At 32.0% G+C, this 14,449-nt stretch overlaps 1 pseudogene; it reads right to left on the bottom strand.

The window, feature by feature from the left end:
* Nucleotides 1-2,754: 2,754 nt before the first annotated feature.
* Nucleotides 2,755-2,846, bottom strand: LOC132026334 (U6 spliceosomal RNA; annotated as a pseudogene).
* Between the last annotated feature and the right edge of the window lie 11,603 nt (nucleotides 2,847-14,449).

The raw sequence follows: 14,449 nt of genomic DNA, 5'->3' as shown, positions 1-14,449 counted from the left end.
TCTGAAAACTATCTCATGCTTTTTTCCAAGTTAATTCAAATGATGCTCTATTAACTCAAATTAGTTACTCTTTTTAACAATAGAATCATTAAATATATTTCAAATAATTAAATGCCAAATACCAATTAGTACAATCAGTTGTTTTCTCTTACCTCTCATAATTCAGTCTTGCCCTTTGTCACATTCTAGAAATTAAATTAGGGTTTTATTTATTTATTTGACAGAGAGATAGAGAGAAAGCACAAGTAGGCAGAGCAGCAAGCAGAAGGAGAAGAAGATTCCAGCAGGCAGCCTGATAGCGGGCTCAATCCCAGGATTCTGGGATCATGACCTGAGCTAAAGGCTGCCGCTTAACTAACTGAGCCACCCAGGTGCTCCAATAGTATATATTTTAACTGTGATAGTCTTTCTATCAGATTAAAGATTTACTTTTAAACAAAGAATTACAATATATCTGTACTATTTGTACATGTAAATAAAATACCCCAAAGCACAACAAAACAGTGAATATGAAACTCAGTGAATAATTCATATTTTTAAGTGAACAAAAAATTGTATAATTGTGGGGAGTTAAATTTCATCTCCAACATATTTTGTGATTATCATTGTGATTGGTTGTCTAATAATATTGATTTCTTAAATGATATAAAATAAGTAGAGATTCCTGAGCTCAACTCTACCTTTATGGGCTATTACAGATATGTAGATATACTATAGATATTATAGATATACAGTGATAGAATTGGCCTTCTTATTTGTTCTGTTTAAAATGTGTTAATTCTCTAGTGAATAGGTATCATTATTGCTTATTATAATTCCTTAATTCTACACAATATACTATTAGAACTGGAAGAGAAATAACTGTACCTAGAGAGAAAAAACTTGAGACTAATAAAACCTTGATATAAAAGTCAGACAAAAATATTATAAGAAAAGGCAACTACAAACCCACATATTCATGAATAAAAGAATAAATATGAAAATTGATAGATATAAAATAAAATATTAGCAAATCAAGTCCAGCAATATATAACAGACAGAGAAAAATCATGACCAGCTTAAGTATATCCTAGAATTTAAGTATGTGTTAAGGCTTAAAAAGCAGTCTATACAATCTCCCATATATACAGATTAAAAACATATGCACAACTTTATAAACACACAAAAAGTAATTAATACAATTAACTATAACATCTAATGAAGTGCTGACAACATTCGACAAACTGGAAATAGAACATGAAAGGGTACATTTGTGGATACAAGATTCCTTTTTTAAAATACCACTACATTCATATTAAAAGTTCAGAATCAGAAAGAAGGTTAGATGTTCATTCTCACCACTTTTATTCATTATTATACTACTGCACATAGACAGATGAGTGTATTTTGTTGAGGATATGGGGCACCAGAAACTCATTCATCACAGATGGGGATATAAATTGGTACAGCTATTTTGAAAAAGGATTTCAAAGGAATATTTTTCTGGGATTGAGAAACTGATTTAAAAATATATTAGGCAATTGAAAGAGCTAAGAATAGTTAAGGGTCACCCAAAGAAAAAAAATGATCTATTTTTTAGTATGTTTCATTCTGGAGTATGATTTTTGACAGAAGTTCCAAGGTAATTCAAAGGGAAAATGATAACCTGTAAAGTGTGGCTAGAACATACACTAATAAAACAGAATATAGAATCTAGAAATAGACCCACTGACATAAGTGGCAATGACATGAAGATGAATCGTGCAGGATAATGAATATGGACAGGATAGACTTTTCAATAAGTGACACTTATATCAGTGTAACCACATTAAAAAAGGAAAGTAAAACAAGTTGTTATTTTATTTTTTACTTTATCCCCAAACAAAAAATAAGTTACACTTGGAATAAGTAAACATGAAAAACAAATATGAAGGTTTAATAGTATAATATTGGAAGATACCTTCATTATGTTAGTAAGAGAAAACATATTCAGATAAGACTGAAAGGATAATCTTCCCATCATGGAAGAGTTCAAACGCATGAGTGCCTTTGGACTGTCTCTTTCACACCCATCAACATTAAATTGACCAAAACAAATAATCTGGTCAAACCCAAAGTCAAGAGGGGATGAAATGCAATCTTCCATCATGAGCCCATAGCAAGTGTTTAGATGTATAATATCTTCCGTGGAATGAAAAATTAGGATCAATAATTCAGTCAACCACATCTTGAACACAAGGTACAAAGAAAACATTGGCATTCATGTATTTCTAACCAAATGTGCTTTGGCAAGAATGAATTTTTCATTCATTTTTTTTTTTTTTTTTTTACAATCAGGATACCCCATTTGACAAATTAATGTATTTACTAAACAAAGAGCTGGGAAACAAAACTCTAAACTTTCCTTAACACAAGCAAAAAATTTCTCTCTACTGGAACCAAACAGATTATTAGACACTGGAAATTTAATTTGAAAACCTCAGAGAACAAATTTAACCAAATTGAACAAGGACACATTTCAAAACTTAAGGGAAAAGAATCAAGTGTTGTATAGTATGTCCCCACTTACATATAAACCTATGTACAGTTCCTCAAAACGTAAATGTTTTATGATTTTTTCAGGTGTAACTCAACCTCATTCACATGTCACAGTTTGCTTTACAAGAATATTTTTCTAGTCAAATATCACAATTTCATGATTCAGTGTCTCACATTGTGCTTTCGATCATATCATTTTTCCGAGTTAATCGGCAAAAGGTTCACTGGGGAATTGCACAAAGTATGGAACACTTCATGAATTTTCAGGTCCTCCTTATGCAGGGGCCATGGTAATCTCTAATTTCAGTATATGTGCTGCCGAAGGGAGCATGTAAAGTGTTATTTTGACATAGTTTTAGCAACAATTATATTTCAGCTCAGATATTTAAAGAAGTAATTTTTACTAAAACTACAGAATATACTTAGGTATATTATTAATGCCTTCTCTACAAAATATAATTCTAATATGTCTTCAATGTACTCAATTACTTTGCAATTATGAAAATATACTGTGCTCTGAAGCAAAATGATCTTGCAAGATTCTTCATATGTATATTTTGGATGAATATAGGTAAAATATTCCAGTGATCTTAATATGAACTTACGTTAAAATAATTATAACAATTGTCTATAGTCAGTCATATGAATCTTTGAAATGAAATGAGCAAATAAATTGTGCAGACGGGAAAATTGAATTGAATTGAAAATCTACATTACCAACCCACCTTACCCTTGTATGCTGAAATTCAGAACACCACATTAACTATATAAAACTAACTTTACCTTATATATGTTATGCAATTTTGATCAACAACCACTGAGATTTCGATGACAGCAAGAGATACAAGTACCAAGAGATCACCAAAACCTAACCATCCCTAATGTTTTTACTCTCTGCACAAGTTTTTCTTTTCTAGGATGTCCTGTAGTTGGAATCACACAGTATGTAGTTGTTCCAGATTGATTACTTTCACTTTGTAATGCGCAGTTGGGGTTCTTCCATGACTTTACTTGGACTGAGCTCCTTTCTTTTAGCACTGAATAGTATTCTGTTGTCTAGATGCACCACTGATTATCATCTGTTGACCTACTGAAAGACATATTGGTTGCTTTTAATTTGGCAATTATGAATAAAGAGGCTACAAGCATCCTTGTGCAGATTTCTCTGTGGATGTAAGCTTTCAACTCCTTTGAATAAATTCCAAACCTCCTTCTAACAACCGCATGAGTAAACTTTGAAGCAGACCTTTTGAAGATTTCCAAAAGCCATTTGAGTCTGAAAGTGGATTTATCTCCAATCTTTGAGGTGCCTGCATGTCCAGCTAACAAACTGATGTAGAGATTTTGATCCACAACCACCTAAAAAAAAAGCAATTGACTCCTCTCTTACAGATACTAGTAAAAAGTAAAAGTTTACTAGTAAAAGTTTTACTAGTAAAAGTAAAAAGTTTATTATTTGAAATGTTAAGTTTAGATTACTTTAGTACATAGCAATAGGTAACTAATGTGTGTGATATTTAAAAAAAAATTAGTCAATACGTATTTCTTGAACACCTGTTGAATGCTAGGCATTGTTTAAAGTACTACAGATACACTTGTCAAGACGAAATAGGAAACTGCTTTCATTGTGCTAATTTTATTTTTTATGATTAAAATTTCTTGCCTAGTTTTAATTTTCTTTTGAATAAATTTTCACCATATACCTTAGTAATTGAAAGCAATTATTAGGTATTTAATGTGAGCCAGATTTTGCATTAAATCTTAATTAAATTGTTTCTTCATTATAACAATATTTTGAGATAGAAATTTGTGCCAATTACTTGACTATTGTTGCATAAAATACCAAATCCACCCTTCTTTACTCTGTGATTCCAGGGCTAGGCTATGCAAGCTTGTTTAAACTCTAACAGCTGGTACTTTATAAAATTTTGCCAGTATGGGACCCTTTAGAGAAGCTAGAAGGCAGGAGGGAATAGGAAGGCATATGCCTCTTCCTTTTTGTTCAAAGTTCTACTGAATATTGCCTTAGTAATACTCCACCTTAGTAGAGAAAGTTGATTCTATTCTCTAGCATTGTTTGTTCCTCCCAGAAACAGCCCTATTTTTATCCTGTAGAACTGCCAAGATCAGAAACACATCCTCAAAGTTTGATATTTTTGACCCACAGGACCCTTCTCCAAATTTCTAGGCTCTTATAACTCCAACTCATGATTTTTTTTTTCCTCCTAGTTTGATCATGATTCTTTCTATGAGTTACTATTCCATGTTATTTCAATGTCCAATATTCTATATTTCTTTCAGCTATCCAAAACTTGAAAATAATTCTTAACATTGAATTCTCTCTCTTAAAATACTTAGTGTGGTTTCTGTTTTATAAGCAAACCCCAAATATTACAGTATTTTGTTTTTCTCATGTTGCTCAAGGTCATAGAATTTCTAAGTGGAGGTGTGGCATTGAAGCCCAAGTGCTGTGACCAAAGAGTTTTGCATTTAATGAGTATTCTCTTTTGTTATGAGTTGTTATTCATTTTAAATATTCTCAATTTTCTCCAAATTATTCATTTTAAATATTCTCAATTTTCAAAAATAATAATCTGCTTTAGATCTGAGATCAGTCAGATTTATAAGAAGCAGAAGTTTTACCCAATATTATGTATTACTAGTGACTTTGAGGACATGAGCATTTGTGAAGTAGAGATAAAATTGAAATAAGTCACTAACAGCTAACTTAACATCCCCCATTCCTTTATTGCCCCATTAGTATGAGATGTGGACTAGCATTTACATGTAAGGTTAACACATGATACTTTACACACAAGTGAAATCTTTCATTTAGGAAACTTCTTCCATTTTATACTCAAATTAATTTCACTATCTAATGAAAATTTTCAAAAAGCCAACAATTAAATCTATACAATCCTGATTTATTTATCATAAAAGTTCTAGAGAGAATAGCTTCATTGTATAAAAAAAAATTTCCATCAATAAGGACCCTCTCACTTTTAAAAACCATTTATGCTTTAATTGTGAGTTCTGCCAATAGCATGTATTTAAGGCAGCTTTACTGGACCATTTTATTCCACCTGGTCTGTCTCTAAAGAAAATTTTAAAAATCCATTTCAAGTTCACTAATAATGCTTTAGTTCTCTGGCTGATAGTTGCTTAGGTCTCCTCTTGTTTTTGTGATATGCTTGCCTTTTTTAATTTTAAGCATATGGGACTTGGATTTATACTTCAGTGCAGCCTAATTCTTGCTTTGTTCAATTGTACCCTCAGAATTTAAGCTGTGGTGTTAAACTGTTACTTTAAATTGTTAATATTTGGGATGTTTGTTAACCTCTATAAGATATTTTCAATTTTTAAATATGTATAAGATACACATATTTAAATGCATTTGTGTGTGTATGTATACACACATACATATTAATATTTATAGATAATGATAAAACAATGAGCTTAATTGGATTTAGACAGAATATTGCTCATGCAACTGAAGAGAACATGAAATTCATGTTCACATTAGATTCCTTTGTCATAGCACAGATTGTGCCTAGATAGATTCCTAGTATACAGTGATCTGTGTCACAGTTGAGAAATAGTTTAACCTGATTTTACCAAAGACAGCTGACAAATTGCCCACACTTTGCTGATGAGAAACATTTTATTTCTTTTCATTTTATTTTTCCTAGAATATAAGCAAACCTCCTCCAGAAGAAGGAAGGAGACTTGATATGGATTATCTCCACATATAAATAAATCTGTTCTCTGTCTCATATGGAGATACTCTTTCTAACTTTTAAGTCTATTATTGTCTAGAAGTGAGAGAGACCTGGAGAATGATCTCATAGCAGAGATACAGGCTTATAATATTAATGCAGAAAAATGATATGGGGCATTTCCTGTGTTCTGGAAATTTCCTGTGTTCTTTTATTACCTTGAAATGTATTCTACAAATATAACAATGTGCTTGAATATAATGATCAAGAGAAATTTTCCTTTCTTTTCAGAGAATATATTGTGAATCAGTTTAATCCTAGACTTCATATCAAATAATACGAGACTCATAGAAAGCATAAGAAGGGTACTCAGAAAAGGTCAGTAAAAAGAAAATCTACATCCTATATCCACATATCTCACTGATTAAGAAATTTGTTAACAGTACTAGAAAGTGACTGGCTTTGATACTGGCCTTTGGTATGGAGAGGAAAATACTTCCTGATCAAAAATGACAGGTGGAGATCAGCTTACTGACTTTCTATGAATTTATATGTCATCTGTAGCTGCTGTGCTTTACCAGTAATTTTTTTTTCTCTGTTATAAAGTAATTCACAACAGAATCTATGTTGGACAGATAGTATATGTTCTTTTTTTTTTTTTAAGATTTTATTTATGTATTTGACAGACAGAGATCACAAGTAGGCAGAGAGGCAGGCTGAGAGAGACAGAGGAAAGCAGCCTCCCGGCGGAGCAGAGCCCAATGTGGGGCTCGATCCCAGGACCCTGGGATCATGACCTGAGCCGAAGGCAGAGTAACCCACTGAGCCACCCAGGAGCCCGATAGTATATGTTCTTTTAGACTTTATAATTCTAGCATTTTCCTCAAAGGCAATAAAATATTAAAGTAAAATGTGCAGGGGCACCTGGGTGGTTCAGTGGGTTAAGCCTCTGCTCAGGTCATGGTCTCAGGGTCCTGGGATCAAGCCCCACATCGGGCTCCCTGCTGAGTAGGAATCAGGGAGCCTGCTCCCCACCCCCATATCCCTGCACCTGCCTCTCTGCCTACTTGTGATCTCTCTTTCTGTCAAATAAATAAATGAAATCTTTTAAAAAATGCAAATACATCCTGAGTCCGACACACATATGGCATCCCCTACCAACAGTGCGGTTGTACTTCATGAAATACAAATTCCAGTTGTTATTAAATACCAGAAGCCACATTTCTGACTTGGTTAAGAAAAATCTGAATTGTAAGAACCAGCAAACACATAGCATGGTTGGTGTCCCTGATAAGAAATAAAAGCATAAAAAAAAAAAGAAAATCATAATGAATTAAACTGCAGTATAATGGAGGGAAACCACATTAAGAATGGACTAACATTGGCTTTGGAACACTTACTGAAAAATACAGAACTAAAGCATGCATTCATACCTCATTAATTTTTTTTCCCCGTGTCCTTTGACATTACATTTCTGGAAAGAAAGTAAAGGTGTTTCTGCTTTCCAGTTATAAGATAAGTACTAGGGATTTAATGTACAAAATTAAAGGATGACTATAGTTAATAGTGCTGTATTATATATAGAAAGATGGTTAAGAGAGTAAAATCCCAAGAGTTCTCATCATAAATAGAATTTCTTTTTCTTTTCTTTTTTTAATATTGTATCTATATAAGGTGGTGGATGATGTTAGCTAAAACTATTGTGATAATCATTTTAAAATATATGTAAATCCAACTGTCATACCATACATCTTAAATTTATTCAGTGATGTATTTTAATTACTTCTCAATAAAATTGGGAAAATACTTTTGCGCTCCTTGAATAAAATTGGAAATTTCTTAACTCCAAAATTTGTAATCCTGAAACTATTCTTGAATGATGAAATACCTGACATGATTATTAACTATTTTCAAAGTGTAAAAGGCATTTACTTGTAATAGCTTAGAAAATTCAGAGAGAACAGTGATGGAGTCTAAAATAGGGGACCCGTATAGGGAAATGGTGATCTTCATTAATTCTTGTACACATTTTTCTTGTTTCTCTCTAATGACTGAGGTAAGTATAGCTACCTATGGTAAACCCTAGTAATTTTCCCTGTGAAATATTGAATACAATAATTTCTTCAAGTGTTGTCACAGTATCTGGCATATACTAGAAATATTAATATAAATCTTAATTTATTTTTTCCTCATTCCACTCTGTGGCCTCTCAAGAATGTATTCTAATGTTTTTGTCCTTAAATGTACAAACTATAATGGATTAGAGATGTTTATACACAAATATCATTAAACTTATTTTATATATAGGACTTGTGAATCTTTAGGTAACACTAAATACTTCTCCCAAACACTTAAAAATTTTTTGTTTTTAAAATCTACATTATTTATGCATAATTTATATAAATAAAAAGCACCAATTTTAAATGTACAACATCTGTTAATTTTTCCATAATGACCTTGTATCCTGAAACCTTGCTAAACACAATGACCTTGCCACTAACTCATTATAGATTTGTTAGGACTTTTCTGGATAGAATAATAATGATAACTGCAATATAAATATATTTCTTTTGTTTTCCAATCTATTTAATTTTTTCTTTTTTTTGTCCAGAAATAATGGACATACAACATTATATTAGTTTCAGTTGTACAATATAATGATTTGACATTTGTATACATTGCAAAATGGTCACCACAAAAGGTCTAGTTAATATTTGTCACCATACATAGTTTACAAATTTTTTTTTCTTGTGATAGGATTTTTAAGATCTACTCCCTTAGCAACTCTCAAATATGACATACAGTATTCTAACTACAGTTACCATGCTGTACATTACATCACCATAACATATTGACTTACCTGGATGTTTACACATTTTTCCCCTTTCTTGACCTTATTACACTATTTATTCTGAAAAAATATGCTAAAAACAGATTTCCTTGTCCTATTCCACACATAAAGAAAAAAAATTAAATAAATATGAATATTTACTGTTTTGAGTTTTTTTGTTATGCTTTGTTTTTTGTTTTTTTTTTTGAAGATACACTCAAATGTTTCTGCATCTCTCTCTTTTTTAAGATTTTTTTTTTTTGACAGAGAGAAAGAAAGAGAACACAAGCAGAGGGAGTAGCAGACATGGAGAGAGGGAGGAGCAGGATCCCCACTGAGCAAAGAGACCAATGCAGGACTTGATTGTGGGACCCTGGGATCATGACCCAAGCTGAAGGCAGACACTTACCCACTGAGTCACCCAGGCACTCCTGTTTCTGCAACTCTTAAGATAAAAATATGTCTTTTCTTAGTCTGTTAGTGTGGTTTCCCATTATTACTCTAACAAATTGCCACAAACTTAGTTTTATTTTATTTTATTTTGCCACAAACTTAGTTTTAAAACAACACAATTCTGTGTTAAAACAACAAACTATATTTTCTTACACCCTGGAGTTGGAACTCTGAAATGGATCTCACTGTGTTAAAACCAAGGTATCTAAAGGCCTTTGTTCCTGCTGGCAGCCCTAAGGATAAATCTGTTTCTTTGTATCTTCCAGCCTCTAGAGACTACTTTTATTATCTTGGCTCAGAGTCCCTTTCTCCATCTTTTTTTTTTTTTTTTTTGAATCGTGAGTTGAGCTTGAGACTGACACTTAAGGACTGAGCCTCTCAGGTGCCCCTCCATCTTCAAAACAAGCAGCAACTGATTGAGTTTTTCTCATGCTGTATTACACAGACACTCCTATTCCGTACTTAAATCTCCCTCTACTTCCCTAATAACGATGCTTATTTTGAAATTTAGGGGCCACTTGGATAATTCAGGATAATCTTCCCATCTCATGATGCTTCGCTTAAGCACATCTACAAAATCTCTTTGACCATGTGAGTTAACATATTCAAAGATTCCAGAGATTCAGAGACTGATATTTTGGTGGGAAATTCAACCTAGCACCTGATAAACCGACCTTGCATTTCTGGGAAAAACAGTACTTGGTCATGATGTATTTTGTGTCTTGTAGAGTATTGATTTGGTATGCTATAAAATCAAATTGAGGACATTTGTGTCTGCGTTCATGAATGATATTAGTCTATAGTTTCTTTTCTTGTAATGACTGTCTGGTTTTATTATCAGGATAATGTTGTCTTTGTATAATGAGCTAAGAAATACTCCATCCCCTTCTAATTTCTGGAGTAATTTATGTAGAATAAGCATTAATTCTTTATATAAATTTTCTAGAATCCAGCACTATATAAAATGTATAAATCAATATGAAGCCTGGGTGCCTCAGTCAGTTAAGTGTATGCCTTTGGCTCATGTCATGATCCCAGGGGCCTGGGATCCTGCCCATCGTTGGGCTCCCTCTCTGTGGGGAGCCTGCTTCTCTGCCCCTCTCTTGGCTAATGTGTTCTTTCTCCCTCTTTGTCTAAAATAAATAAATAAAATATTTTTTAAAAAATCGACATTGTCAAGTATGATTTGTACCAGCAATGAAGAATTCATTCAACATTCAAAATTCAATCAATCAATGAAAGTCACTGTTAGACAGAAAGAGAAACACCTTTATCTCAGCGATGCAGTAAAATCACTTGAAAAATTCAGCATCTATTCATAATCATAAAAAACCTTAGCAAATTAGAAATAAAGAAGAACATTTTCAACAGGTAAATGTGTAAACATATTGTTGTATATTATACAATGAAATAAATCTTGAAATGGAATATATCTTGACTGTATTTTTGTTCACACACTTATTTAAATTTCTCAAAATTCATCAAATTTTACACTTATAATCACTGTAATAAATTTACCCAAACTAAAAAAAAAATAATAATAAACAAGAGTTAAACAAAAAAGTAACACCAATTATCTGTGCAAAATGTTCTCCTATTTGTTACCATATTGGATGTAATACAGATTAAATTCCAAACTTTTGCAGCAGTCATTAGTATTTCTTATGTGTATGCATTTATCTCCTGTGCACTTATAAGTGAACTTCTTAAAATGTAATTAAAGGATGAAATAAATCTATTTTATATAGATCACCAATAACTCTTTTTGTTATAGAGATATTAAGAAAGGAGCACAGCTTTAATAAGAACATCTTGTTCCCATTTTCTCAAATATACAGCTCTGTTATAAATAGGTTTCCACAGAAACACCTACTGCTTATCAAAGTTTGAGCCAAGAAAATCTCAAGTGTACTTTTTTTTAATGCAACTGCAACTTTGATTGAAAAGTGTTCTTTCATCATTTTTTTCAATATTCTTTTAATTTACCCAATTCCTCAGAATTTTCACCTAAAATATCTGTATCTTGGGAAGACTTCCTAGTGTTCAATTCTCTCAAATCTTTCTCTTCATTCTCTTAACTTCATACCTCAACTAAATATTTAAAAAAAGCCTTTTAAGTACAGTGTCAATTAGCCCTGAAATATATCATGATAAAAGTACTGTAACCCAAACTGAATTGTCCTAGAAGTATCTCTATACAAAGCTTCTAGATTTCCCTGTCTCTATTGCAACTATTTTATTGTTACTGTTAATTAATTGAAAAGGAACATAGATATGTGTATAGTTAATCTTATCTAGGTCTCAGTTTATTACTCATGAAATATTATATGACAAATAATTCAACATGTTTTACTTACTTATATAAAACAGAAAAATATTATAGAATATGTGGGCACATTATTATACAAACAATTTTACTGGTTAGAAACTTGAAAATAGGGGACCTGGGTGGCTCAGTGGGTTAAGCCACTGCCTTCAGCTCTGGTCATGATCCCAGGATCCCGGGATCAAGCCCTGCATAGGGCTCTCTGCTCTGCCCGGAGCCTCCCTCTCCCCTCCCCTCTCACTGTGTGTCTCTTTGCCTACTTGTGAACTCTATCTGTCAAAGAAATAAATAAAATCTTTGGGAAAAAAAAAAAAAGAAATTTGAAAATAGCATAACATCTCCCTCACAAGTCTCCAAATCCAGTTAGCCAAAAAGATTGCTTAATTCTATGTCCTAGATCTTTCTAATAATCATCATATCATTTAGATATATTTCAGATCTAATTTTCTCTTTCTTTGTGTTTAATTCCTCAGATCAAATCCCCAGTTTTCATATATTCCCACAGCCTTCACTAGACATTAAATTTTGCTGCATCCTCAAAGTCTTTGGTGATTGTTTGTTTGTTTTCCTTTAATTTAATTACTTTCCCACTAAGTTGTTCAAATGTTCAAATGATAATTAGGAAATAATAATCTTATAGAGCTTGGGCAGATTGTAATATGATTTACTGTTGTAATAACAGTAGGTATGGAAAGAGTCTGGGGGTAATTAACAGATGCTGATAACATATATGAAGGCCTAACAAATAAGGTTCCTTTGGGTTGTAACTGTTACTGCAAAGCATGAGACCAATAACTTACTAATTGGAGAAAGAAAATTAATGCAATGACTTGTATATTATGCAAAACATTTAAATATATTATTTAGGTATGGCTAGATTTTGTCTGGAAAACTTCAAACATAGAGCTTTTAAAAATGTGTATATATAATTTATATTGTTCGTAGTCTATTTAGAAATGAATAGACTGACTACTGTGTAACACTATGTATAGTATTCTATATTTATTACTTTATGGTACTTAATAACAAACATAATACTTTTAATGGCAATTGAAGAATTACCATGGCACAATCTCATAGACATAGATTGTAAGTTCCTTTATTATTTTTTGACAAATAGAAAAGATATAAAACAGCTATTTCAAGTCTATCAATATAATGCAACTATATAAAGCAATTCATAAAGGGAAAGAGAGAGCATGCCCAATGTGTGCTTTTAGAAAGGAAATAAAAACAAAACACCTATCTATTCAATCACAGCTCCAATCTTCAATTCATTGTTTGGTTCATGCTTTGTGGAAGATAGTGGGATAACATCTCAAAAAGGAAGTGGATTACATCGGTCTCTGGTTGAGAGTTCTTCTAACTTGTTTCCTGTAAGCCAGGGGTTCTCAAACTGAATTGCTAATTAAATTGTTTTAAAAGTATGGATGCCCTTCCCAGTTCCAGAGCAATTAAGTCACTAATATTACTGGCAATGATATATTGATAATTTAAAGCTTCAGAAATCATTCTACTGTGTATCCAGGATGAGAAAACTGGTCTACAACATCCTTCCCACTATTTCTCCCTGCCCTTTAGGACAACAGCTACTGATGAAAGGACTCTTCTCTAATCTGATGTTTTTGAAACTGACTTACATCAAACACATTGATTTTTTTCTTCAAAGGCCTGATCATAAGACCAGAAGTTTAATTAGTAGCTCAATTACTACATCAGTCTATTGCCAACAGAGTTTGATATCATGAAGAAACAAGTCATATTGCCTTAGAGGAAGTTATTTCTGGTCTATTGTATGTTTAAAACAAAACATTCACAAAATTTAATATTATGCATAGTATTACTTTTTTCTCTTAGCCCTCAAGGAAAGGAAATCATAATATAGTCTGCCAAAACTCTTTTTGATCACACTGATAACTTCTATTAACTTTTCTCATTTTCAGGGTGGAATAATCACAATTAAGTCATTAAGAAGTTTACAGAAAATCATTTCTAGAATAGAAATGATAGTAATCCTACTCACTAACATAGAAACCCATATTAAATTATAGTGTATTTTAAAGGTACATATTTTAAGAAAATAGTTCTAAACTCTTATACTCCCTGTTAAACAACACAGCTAATATCTTACTTTATCAAATAATTAAGTTAACAAAGATGTCTATTAAGAAAAAGGGATCTGTGTAGCAATCTTCATACTGTGATAAACCCACTTATTCATAATTACTTTTTGTAATTATTTTTCCTTATAATTTTTCTTCATTATTCTCATTATTTTCTCTGTTCCTTCAGCTATTAAGGAAACATAATTGACATCCTTCTCTATTGTAGGCACTGGAGTTATAATAATGCTTTCCTCATGATGATAGTTGTCTACTGGCAGATTCAGCCATGTAAGACAAGAAATATTATTTTCATAATTTGTTAAGTGTATTAAAAGAGAAAAAGTTATTGTGTTATGATATGATAAGGTGAGATTGCTAAGAAAGTTTGAGGATATTGAGAAAACTGACTGGCTGAGTCGACCTTGAGTTATCTCTTAAATGGTAAGTAGCATTCAGGTTAGTACATTATGATATGTACCAGTTTTTACAACCTGGGAAAGCA

This window comes from Mustela nigripes, chromosome 10 (genome assembly GCF_022355385.1).
Source record: "Mustela nigripes isolate SB6536 chromosome 10, MUSNIG.SB6536, whole genome shotgun sequence".
Taxonomy (NCBI): domain Eukaryota; kingdom Metazoa; phylum Chordata; class Mammalia; order Carnivora; family Mustelidae; genus Mustela; species Mustela nigripes.
This window is presented reverse-complemented; position numbering and strand designations above follow the sequence as displayed.